General features: G+C 45.5%; 1 protein-coding gene across 2 annotated transcripts in view; it reads left to right on the forward strand.

Moving 5' to 3' along the window:
- The window catches only part of SNPH (syntaphilin), a 193,352-nt gene that overhangs the window by 57,530 nt on the left and 123,279 nt on the right, over positions 1-12,543 (forward strand). The window lies entirely within an intron of this gene.

The following is a 12,543-nucleotide window of genomic DNA, read 5'->3' on the forward strand; positions in this document are numbered from 1 at the left end:
CTATGACAACGTCTTCAGATTTGTCGACTGGTCCATAGCCAGTGCTCCACTACTGCATCGGGAAGACATTGAATTATTTCACTAACATGCCGATCGAGATATTAACCTTGCTACCAGAGTCCTAGTTGTTCTTAGTGTGTCACAACTAAAATATGTGGTGTTCTCATGCCTCCAGTTTTGTCGGGATCATTTGGAAGCACAGCAGAAGTGTTTCCAAGATATAGAGAAACATGCAGGTGGAAACTGGCATAAAATTCTGAAACAATTCATTAATGCATTGCATTACATACAAATTACTAGCTTTTTATTCCTTCATTAACCTTTTAATGTATTTGCTTGTGCTAAAATCATCAGACGGTTCACAGGAGCTGCTTCATGAGACTAAGAGTACCGAGTATTAGTGGAACAAAGAGGAAAGTATAATTGCAAACACCTGCTGGTTGTTCGGCAGCTTCTTCAACCTGGAATTGGGTAGGTCTTGTCATAAAGTCAAACTCAAGGGGACACTGTTCCTAGGGAGGTGTGCAGAGTGTCACTCGCTCCCTTGAAAGAAGGTGAAGAAAGAGAAGTGAGGACCCTAGGCCGAGGACTCACTGGTGACATGGAAGAACAAGTCTTGTTCCTTGTTGCCCTCACACACCCAGAAGGATGTCATGCTTCATCATCGGGCAGTTGCTCCTCGTTGGGCCGGTGCTGCAATGCCGTACTGGTCCTCTGAGGGTCACTTTGTCAGAGATCTTCTGCGAACTGCCAAATGGTGCATGCGGGTGTGCAGGGGGAGTCCTAAGTAAGTGGTGAAAAAGTGCGTGCAGTGATTTAAAAGTGACCAAGGGTTACTAGGAGAATACGTTTTAATAAGGTGGTACCCTTGCCAAAGTAAAAAACCTGTAGGTTAAGTGTTACCTCACAAAGAGTAATGTGCCTGAGTAACTCAAACAGTCGACATGTTTCGCGCCTCTAAGGTCCAGTAGGATTTGCGGTGCTTCTTCAGGGCCAAGTGAACGTTGTGTGGTGTCTAGTGCACATGATAAGGAGTAATATATAAAGAAAATAAATAAATGCAGAGGGTCAGTCACCCTCTGAGAGATCAGTGCAGGGCCAAACCTGTGCTTCCTACGGGTGGGCTACAACTAAATAGTTAAGACTGCTTCCTGACCGTGGCCTAGGGAAAAAGAGAGTAAACAATAAAAGAAGACCTATATCAGGAACGCAAATGAGGCTCAATGGCATGCCAAAGATATACGTAGTTAAGGAATGCAGAGTGCATTCAGTTGAGACATGTGGGACAGGTATGGCAGGTGGTGCCCATTGGCCATGCGTCCCAGTGCGGCCACTCAACAGGAGCGGTTGGCGGGTAAGGCGCACAAAACAGCCACACATGCGGCTAGCATGGCACAATAGACCGCCACCCACCCCTGAGCAAAACACATCCAGGTTGGGGCCTTGTATCAATAGAACCCGCGTTAGTGCCAAGAGCCGTTCATGTAGAGCGCCTGGCACACGAAGGTATAAACACCAGATACGAGGAAGATCTGCGTTTGGTGTGAAATGCACATGTGCGCGGTGCAAGTATGCCCAGTTACAAATGGTTGCACTGAACATGAGTAGATACACCCATGATCATTAGGAAATTGCTCTGCCAAATACGCTGTGGGACCCTTACTTAGATAATGCTAGAGGAATACTCAAAGGGCTATGAACGTGGGGTGCCTGCACCTTACCGGGCTGAGGGGAGAAAAACACAAAGCAGAAATGCAGAGCACATCAGTATCTGACCCGACACACAGCCCGTTATGCAGTCACTTACTGTGAAGGGTCTTGGGGCCAGGTCGCAGAGGTTCTACTTACAGAATAACTCAGGTGTAGGCTCGTCAACACCTACCCCATCCTCATGTCTGCCCGAAAACTGAGAAGGACAGGCGAGGACCCTCCAATTATAGTTGCAGTGTTTGGAGAGCGGGCGGTCCCTACATCCGGTATGCATAGTCATGCCGGATTGGTAAGCGCATGCGTGCGGTCAAAAGTAGGTAGTGCGCATGCGCATTGGGAAGGCGGTAGGAAGTGTGAAAATGCGCATGCGTCAAAGGTAGTGTCACAAAGTTTTCGATCACGCTAATTGTAAGGATATGTCAGTAGTGCAGCGCTTATTGGACTCAGCAAAGCGGGAAGGCCCATCCATCTGTTGCTGTGCACTGAGACAACAGTAATGATGGAAATGTTAAGGGTATGTTGCCCCATCACCCTCATGAGGAGGAGGGCCAGTTTTTGCATGCAGGTACAAGTGTTAGTGTTATGTTGCGCTAACACACATGTCACCCTGATGGATGAGGGCATGGAAGGGGGCAGTTATGCATATGGGAAGTACCCAGGGATGTTGTAATTCACACACAAGGAGAAAAAGGATCTCTCTGCACAGTCATTGTGGGTAAGCTGATATCCGCATAGTGGTCTACCCAGACAAAGTGATATCATAATGTTTAGGAGAGTGGGGGGTGCTGTTTCAAAAGAATAGTAAAATCATGCCCCAAACCCAATTATTAGCCATCTCCTAAAAGAAGATCAGTTTTTCGGGTACATGTAGATTCCCGAGCGTGTCGCATGGAGGGTGGGGACACAGGGCAAAAGGAAAGAGGGAGGCCTGGGGAGATAGAGATCAGAGCTCAGGCCATGGTATCTCGTCGTTCAGACCATGGAAGTGGGTATGGAGACGGTGGACCCAGTGTTGCTCACGGCTTAGTAAAGAGGCACTGCTCCAACTCCGATTGGCTTCTAGGATAGTCCATTGTATCTCCTCACAGGAATGTCCCTTCTCAATTAAGTGGTTGGTCATTCTGGTTGCTGACCGGCCGCGTCTGATTGTACTTATGTGCTCACTAATCCTTGTCTTCACAGGGCGAGTCGTCATACCCACATATCTCAGTGGGCAGGGGCAAGTCCGTAGGTATACACAGCTCGTGGTGTTACAGTTTGTGTGTTTGCGCTGCTCCCATTTGACGTCATCCAGAAGAAGATTTTTTATGTGTCTAGTTTGGGGGCAGGCAGCGCACATTCCACAGGGGTAATGGCTGACCACAGGAGGCAAATTCCATAGGGTAGCATCCTGGGTCTGCTTCTTTTTTGTGGTCGTGTTTTGACCAGTTGATCACGGAGATTCGTGGTGCGTTTGAATGAAAACCGTGGTAGTTCAATCTGTAGGGAGTCGGTGTTCAGAATCCTCCAGCTATGCCTGATGATGTTCTTTAATTGGTTTGACAGAGGAGTGAAAGTCGTGACACATGTGATCACATTGCCGGTCTGTGGTACTTTTGTCTCCAGGAGTCCCTGGCAATGATTTTTCCTTGCATGCTTCTTCGCCTTCTGTATGACCTCCCCGGGATAGTCCCTGTCCTGCAGATTGTTGGTAAGACGGTTAGCTTGGACATCGAACTCTGGGAGACTGCTGCAATTCCGTCGAAGCCTCAGAAATTGGCCATACGGTAGATTCTCCCGCAGGGTTTTGGGATGATGGCTTTTGAAACTGAGGAGGCTGTTACAATCAGTCGCCTTCCTGTATGTCGTCGTATATAGGTATCCATCCTCAAGGGTGATGAGCAGGTCTAGAAAAGATATGGCCTTCTCACTGGATGTCTTTGTGAAGCACAAGTGGGGATCAAGATTGTTGATCCATTCGTGGAATATGGCGGTGGTCTCCTCAGTGCCTTTCCAGAGGATGAGAACGTCGTCAATATATCTTTTCCAGGTAATCATGTTTTCATAAAATGGATTGGTGTCAGAGAAGATGCTAGCAGCTTCAAAGTGCGACATATACAACCCCGCCAGACTCGGGTGCTTACCGTGCTCGTGCCCAGCACTTGGTGGTAGATGGAAGTTTCATACTGGAAGAAATTATTCTTCAATGCGATGGTGTGTTGGTGGGGAGGGTTGCTTCGCATAATAGGTTGCCCACTACCTCGATGGTGGCGTCCTGAGGGATAACGCCTCAACATAGAGTGTGAGAAGTAGACTGATCTCCTCCATGTTGTAATCATTGATGTATTGTATCAGATTGAAGATGTCTCGTGTGTCCTTTAGGTATGCCGGTGTAGCTTGGACCAATGGTCTCAGGAAATGATCACTGAATTGGCTGAGAAGTTTGAGTAGAGAACCTATGCTGGATACAATGGGGCGGCCTGGCGGGGGCATGATACCATTGTGGATCATCGGGAGAAGCTGGAAGTACGGCATCTTGGGATTCACATTAACCAGGAAAGCGGCTTCTTTAGGGGAGATCCAACCTTCATTGGCTGCCTCATTGACCATGATCCGGATCAGTGTGAGGAGTCGTTCAGTGGGATCAACATCAAGTCTCTGGTAGTACTGGGTGCTGCTTAGTTGCCAGGAGCATTAATTTTCGTAATCCTTGATGTCGAGGATAACCATAGCACCCCCTTTGTCCGCGGTCTTAATGATGATCGTGTCGTCGTCATTAAGAGATTTAATAGCATCACGAAGTTTGTTAGACATGTTGTTGTAGGTGGGTTTTCTCTTTAACTGGTTGGCCTCTTTCAGTACAGCTTTTTCGAACATAAGTACCTCGCTGGAGACCATACCTGCGGTGGGTGTGAACTTGGAGGGTGGCCTAAGTCCCGAGTCTTCACAATCTGTGGTAGATGTATCATTGAAGAAAGAACTGAGTCGAATCTTCCGGAACAGTTGGTGGAGTTCCTCATTCATCCGGAAGTTTTCCTCCTTCGGGGTTGGTACAAATCCTAGTCCCAGCTTCAGGGCTGTAACCTCCTCCGTGTTCATATGTCTTTTGGAGAGATTAACGATTAGGTTCTTTGGTTTGTCATGCTTCTTGTTGTTCTCGGTTGGTCCTCCGTGTCTCGCCATTGTACCTGTTTGTTCCTTCTTCTTCTTCCTCTTCCCCTGCCTCTGTTCTAAAGAGGAGGGTGTTGGAAGTACGGTTGTTGGAAAGCTGGCTGTGGGCCCGGGTAAGCTGGGTACCACATGGGACTCTGTGGGGGGCATGGTTGATTAGTGAAACCGTACATCGGTGGGAGCGGAGGGGGTGGAAGTAGTCCCTGTGTGTTAGAGTTCCTTCCATAGCTGTTCCGACTGGAGTTTCTGTTGGTCGAGTGCCCTGAATTGTTGGAGGACGCTGAGCCACCATCAGAAGAGGCATCATTCTCTGAAGGTTGAATATGCCTGGATAACTCAAACGGTCAACATGTTTCGCTTCCTCTAAGGTCCCGTAGGATCCGCGGCGCTTCTTCAGGACCAAGTGAACGTTGTGTGGTGTCTAGCGCACGTGATAAGGAGTAATATTTAAGAAAATAAATAAATGCAGAGGGTCAGTCTTCTCATACCATCTTGTACAGGGATATGGATCTTCTCAGTCCAGATATAACGGATATTAGGAGGTTGCAGATGGGACCTCTAGTTCTAGATTCAGGTTGCAGACCTTCTCATTGCTCACTAAGTGGTGAGAGACTGGAATTTATCTGTGTCCAAATGTGATGATTTATACATGAGAGAGTATATCTGTCTTCCGTCCATGATGCTTTCTTGTGGATAGAAAGGTTAGGAAGTTGCTTGCTGCCAGGTGGAAACTTCAGTGCAGGGAAAATTAAGTACTTTGTTTTTGTGGTTTGGTATCTTGAATTTGTTGACTAGCTGAAGTCTTTTATTGGAAATTCCCCCCTGTATTTTTTTTTTAATAACATTTTATTGATTTTGTCAGTTGCACATACAGGGTTATACTTGTAGCAGCAGCATCATATCAACACATTTCCAAATAACGTACAGTAATTTACATTCCTTGTTTTAACACTTCTTTGAGTTCTTTCCGCCGTATTGCCAAATCCGCCAGTGGGGATGTACACAAGGACCCTCTGTATCGATTCCATGTTTTCCATTTCTTTTCCCACTTCCTGGGGCACCCTCGCCCCCCTGTATTTAAAGCTATCTGGACCATGTTGGCCAGCCATGTTTCTGAGACCACATATCTCCTAGCCTAGGACCCAACCTGTATAATCTGGACAGAATTGGGTGGCACACCCGTAACAGAGTGTTTTAAGTCTTCTTCCTGATGTATGGGCAGCCTGGTTTTCTCCATGCAGACATCCTGAGCAATTCACAGCCTGCCTCTTACAGTTGTATTACCTTCAGCTCATTTGGTCTTCAGAGCCTCCACATTGTTATGGACTGGGGTAATGGCGCAATCTTTTAATATTCACACAAATTTGTTTTTTAAAGATTGCCATCAAAAGACTTCATCAGCATATGTGTCCTCAAGCCTCGTCACTTGACCCGGCGAAGTAATGCCAACTGTGTATGCGTCATCTATGCTGCCTGCCCAATAGCGCAGTCTAGCCTCATTTACAGTAACACCACACTTGTGACCACTGTTTTATTACTGATGACTCTTTTTGTTGAGTTTCAATGGGGGAGCCCATACAAAACTACCCGACCTGGGCCAGTAAAGTAGTACAGAATAAAGATGGTCGTAGTTGCAATCATTTAGGAAAAACATGAACAAGAACAGGAATAGTTTAGAAAATAGCGCAATCCACAATGTGTGACTTTTTGGCTGCCTTAGTCAAGTTTAATACTATTTTCAAACTGGTATTTGGAATGCGATTCAAATTCAAAGCATTATATATTCTGGCAACACAGTTGCTCCAGTATATTAGAAAATACAGTGCTCTTGGTGTTTGGGAGAAAGGGAAATGGGTAGGGAGTGGTGGATAAGTGAGTGGAGGACAAGGAAAGGGTATCGTGACATATATACATCATTTATACATGGTGTAAGACCTTTCCGGCCTAACATAGGTCAATAGTTCCTGGGTAAATACATCACTCTAATGTACATGCGTATTTATGAATTGTGGCTTTAGAGTCTGTGTAGAAGTAGAGTAGTCTACGTTTCGACCCATATCACAGAGGGTAAGTTAGTCCTCACGGCGGGGTCTTCATCAGGACAAAATTATCGTGAGCGCCTGTGAATAATCAAGAATGTGGATATGAGAGGCAGCTGGGGGCAGGATTAGCGCTAGAAAATAAGGGGTATCTAATACCTACTTGGGATTAACAGCAATAAGACTGTGCTGTGCGTTTCGAAAGGGCGAGTCGCTCATGCGCACGAATGTAGCTGGAGTCAGAGGGAAGAGACAAGTGACAATGTGGTTACAGTTCCCAGAGCGTTGTCTTGAGTCGAAACAAGGGGGGCGTGTAATAACGCACTCACTCGGGTTGGCAGTTTGTGAGGATTGAGTCTCATTTGGTATGGGAATAAATCCACGGAGAATCTAAAAACACGGAGGAAAATAAAATAGGCTAACGTAAAGGACGGTGTGAGCCAGGTAGATGGAGAGCAAGAATCTACTGATATACAAACAGTGACTTTAAGTCTAGGTAAAATCATTCACATGGTGGTAGTTGGGATAGCGTCATAAATGGCTGAGGCTATTATGCGTGACACAGTGACTAAGCGAGCGGGATTCAGCAAGGGCACAAAGTGGTCGCTCATGGGTAGTACATGTGTCTTCATGGTGGAGCAAGTCTAAGGGGCCTTTCATACTATAGTGCGTATAAATTGCAACAGTCTGTTAACGTACAAGGGCGGGATATTAAACAGGTGCGTGCAGAGTGTTTAAACGGAATATATTTAGTGCCAGATCGCTGGAAAAATTGTGAGGGTACATACTTGCACAATAAATATATGTACGTACATCTACACTTGACGGGACCAAACCGTAATGCTGTGTCGACGGGCAAAGGTCGGATATTAATCAAATGCGGGCGGTGTGTTTACCGGACCGCAGAAAGACTCGCCACGTCCATTACTTTCCCCGATTTTGTAACCGCACCGAGTCTTTCTGTGGTCCGGTAAACACACCGCCCGCATTTGATTAATATCCGACCTTTGCTCATCGACACAGCATTACGGTTTGGTCCCGTCAAGTGTGGATGTACGTACATATATTTATTGTGCAAGTGTGTACCCTCACAATTTTTCCAGCGATCTGGCACTCAATATATACCGTTTAAACACTCTGCACGCACCTGTTTAATATCCCACCCTTGTCCGTTAACAGACTGTTGCAATTTATACGCACTATAGTATGAAAGGCCCCTTAGACTTGCTCCACCATGGAGACACATGTACTACCCATGAGCGACCACTTTGTGCCCCTGCTGAATCCCGCTCGCTTAGTCACTGTGTCACGCATAATAGCCTCAGCCATTTATGACGCCATCCCAACTACCACCATGTGAATGATTTTACCTAGACTTACAGTTACTGTTTGTATATCAGTAGATTCTTGCTCTCCATCTACCTGGCTCACACCGTCCTTTACGTTAGCCTATTTTATTTTCCTCCGTGTTTTTAGATTCTCCGTGGATTTATTCCCATACCAAATGAGACTCAATCCTCACAAACTGCCAACCCGAGTGAGTGCGTTATTACACGCCCCCCTTGTTTCGACTCAAGACAACGCTCTGGGAACTGTAACCACATTGTCACTTGTCTCTTCCCTCTGACTCCAGCTACATTCGTGCGCATGAGCGACTCGCCCTTTCGAAACGCACAGCACAGTCTTATTGCTGTTAATCCCAAGTAGGTATTAGATACCCCTTATTTTCTAGCGCTAATCCTGCCCCCAGCTGCCTCTCATATCCACATTCTTGATTATTCACAGGCGCTCACGATAATTTTGTCCTGATGAAGACCCCGCCGTGAGGACTAACTTGCCCTCTGTGATATGGGTCGAAACGTAGACTACTCTACTTCTACACAGACTCTAAAGCCACAATTCATAAATACGCATGTACATTAGAGTGATGTGTTTACCCAGGAACTATTGACCTATGTTAGGCCGGAAAGGTCTTACACCATGTATAAATGATGTATATATGTCACGATACCCTTTCCTTGTCCTCCACTCACTTATCCACCACTCCCTACCCATTTCCCTTTCTCCCAAACACCAAGAGCACTGTATTTTCTAATATACTGGAGCAACTGTGTTGCCAGAATATATAATGCTTTGAATTTGAATCGCATTCCAAATACCTGTTTGAAAATAGTATTAAACTTGACTAAGGCAGCCAAAAAGTCACACATTGTGGATTGCGCTATTTTCTAAACTATTCCTGTTCTTGTTCATGTTTTTACTAAATAATTGCTACTACGACCATCTTTATTCTGTACTAGATTACTCTTTTTGAGCAGATTACGAAGAATTCATAATTATACAATACTTATTTTAAGTAACTGCGTACTGTATAATTAGATGAATGACTACTTTACGAAGAAACTGAAAACATTATTGTTACACCATTGTACTAAAGATAGTTATCCAATGACTCCCTGTCTCTGGGTATTCAGTGATCCAGCTTTTGCCTTTCATTTAAAAGCCTATGCTGTTTTGGGTGTTTTTCATCTTTGGTCACAAGATTTAGGCTTGTGCACCACATTATATAGTTTTCAAATGTTGAAAAAGGCTGAAGCATTATTGAGGGTAAGCTGGGTTCCTGTTCACTGGGTCTGCTTGGTCATTGTTGAGTCCTGATTCATGCTTGATGGTCAGGTACTGCTCTGACTTCGTGATTAACGGAAGAGAAGTTGAGCCTTCTTCGGGAGTATTGGAGGTCTTGTTTGTTCTTGCTTTCGGACATAACTCATACAGGTTGTTCTGTCTGTGCAAATTGTGACCTTAAATATACAGAAGAAAGGCCATGATCACTGGCCACACTGCCCTGGGTTCCAACACATTTATGTATAAGATTGATTAATCTAGTGTCAAGTCACCACTTGTGGACAGCTTTTCAAGGTGCACACCTTATCCTCTAGGGTAGTGTCTGAGATAAGATAGAACTAGGCTCCTGAAAGTGGGGTGGTGGGACCATGAACAATTGTACTTTCGCCAACACTGCATGGCTCTCTGAAACCGTGCAGAGACTTGCTCTTCATCCTCCCAGTCGTTTGAGATCTGTATCCAGTGAGGATTGCACACTGTTGCTTAATATCTGAAGGTACTAACGTTGAATGAGGGGGTACAGGATGTCATCAAATCCAGGAGGGCTTTGAAGTTTACTGTGGTGTGTGAGTCAATTGCCTGCACAGTATTTGCCAGATGCATCAAATGTGGACACCATTCTTCAGATGGGGAAACCTTTGCATCTTGTAGGCCAGTTCTTGAGCACAGGAAACCCATCCTCAGGCTAGAAGAGAGACCTATACACATTTAGGGGGAGACCATCTGATGCATGATTGGCAGATCCAGGACAGTGGCCGGAACTGAAGATGCTGTCAGCAATCAGTCACCCAGTTGTGAGAGTATTTTAATTTTGTAGCAGCAAAGATGTGCTGCCACTGGTGCAAAGCATTCATTGAAAACGTGAGGGATAGATTTCATCATGAAGTGCAGACATTGATAATAGTGTGCTTTATCGGGCTGCCGAAATAATGTGATGTATTTCAATGAACGTGCGAAAATTGCATTGTTCTGATGTGTTCTAGCATGGTCAAGAAACCTGTTCTCAGATACTTGTTAAAGTTTCTGAAGTCCAAGATAGGTCACCAACCACCCAGTTGTTTCTTCATAGTTTTCTTCAATTAAACACTTTGCCTCTCCCAGATCATGCAATATTGATCTTTAGTCACATGCACAGGATGTTTTTTGCAGTGTGGTTTATATGCTGGTGATGTTATATTGGTGAATCCCAGAGAAAGGCCCCACAAAACAATGTTGAACACCCATTTGTCTGAGATTATGGGCTGCCACAAAGCCAGATAATTATTTATTTCTAATTTTCTTGAAGTGCCACTCTACCAAGAAAGTGTCTGTGTGCTGTACAGAGACACATATGTTATCTGCTTAAAGAGAATCATGAGGTACACAGCCAGTGAATCATAAACAACAAGCATTTACAATGCAATGGTCTCTGCATTGTTAAAGTTAGAGCTATTGGCATTGCTCATGACATTATTTTTGTTTATGTTTTTGTTTTTAAAACATTTAAAGAAACTGCATTGTTATTTACAATGTCAATAGCTTAATCACTCTCAAATGCGAGACCTATTGCATTTGCACCCACACACAGAGCCACACACAAAGCCACCCACACACACAGAGCCACCCACACAGAGCCACTCACATAGAGCAACCCACACACAAATAGACCCACCCACAGAGCCACCTACACGCACACACACGCAGTAGCCCACTGTCCTATTTACATTATGTGCACTTTGTGATCTGCTTGGTACATGTTCTTTGCTGCAGGCACATTAACCCTATGTGCTGCCATTCCAGGAGTCAAAACTTCCACTAGACAAAACTCCGATCTCTCTCTAGGAAGAACATTAAACACCAGAGTCATCATGACATTTTTATTGTTGCCGAAAATTGCTGGAGGCCAGGAAGCGCTTTTAAAACCTTAATTTACTTGCAAACATAATGTCTCCACCCAAAGTCAGCGCCCGGTCACACCGGTTGCACTGCCCTAGAGCTGGCCCCTCTCAAGGGTCCTGTGACCTCAGTGACAGAGTCACTGTTGTTCTTGGCTGTGCTGCTTCATAGGCCTGCTAGCAAGACTGGAGGTGAACTTCAGTATGGATTGTGGTGGACAAACCTTGAAGGTTAACCCAGACTTGCCAGTGCTAGGGTCCACCTGCTGGGTGCTAAGACACCAGCGCTTCTAAAGTCTTGCGAAGCCTTCTAAGGTCTAGCATGGGATTGGGCTCTCTCAGGAGAGTCGTCTGGTGGACTGGTTATTAAGGCTGAACCTGGTTCCCCAGTTCCAAATTCAGCAGCTTTGGCCATAGTACAACATTGTCTCCCCCACTGAACACCATACTGTCCCTTCGCTAGCCTAGACCTAAAAAAACATAGAGCAGTGGGCACGTGCGTGCCATGTCCTGTTCTGCCTCTTGTCGTGTGTGTGGACGATGCGCCAGGAGCGAGCGTTTGGAGACAGGACAGAGCAGCTATCTGGAGAAAGAAAAAAAAGACACTGCCGCTCAGAGAATCTGTGTAAACATCGCCAGCGGGCGCCGGCTTTCCCAGAGCAGATAACCGACCAAAGCTTTCAATCAATTTACGAAAACAAGTACTGAAAAACACTCGTCATTAGGCGTGTTGGGAACGGCGAGTCAGCACCACCTCGAATGTGAAACAAACAGCCCCGTTATCCTGTTATAGAAATAGTAGACACCACTTCCGACAGGGAACGCGCTGCCGCACACACAGTATTAGGAAATGACAAATTATAAATTAATTATGAAAGATGTTAAGACTGGCGTTTCTATTCTGACACATAGCGTAGCGCCTGTAACCGCTGTGTTTTCTGGAGCACTGAGAATACTAGGGTCCAGATTGGATATGAGAGAGGGTAGATTTTATATCATAGGGGGCCCCAGGCCCGTTCTGTCCACACCTGAAGTATGAGACCCTTGTCCTTGCCCCGCCAGCCTAATTTGTAGGCTGTATTAAATTGACTAAATTGACCAGCGGGTCCTGTGTTACTATAAATACCCCGACTATTGGACTGAGC

The sequence above is a fragment of the Triturus cristatus genome, chromosome 7 (assembly GCF_964204655.1).
Source record: "Triturus cristatus chromosome 7, aTriCri1.1, whole genome shotgun sequence".
In the NCBI taxonomy this organism is placed as follows: domain Eukaryota; kingdom Metazoa; phylum Chordata; class Amphibia; order Caudata; family Salamandridae; genus Triturus; species Triturus cristatus.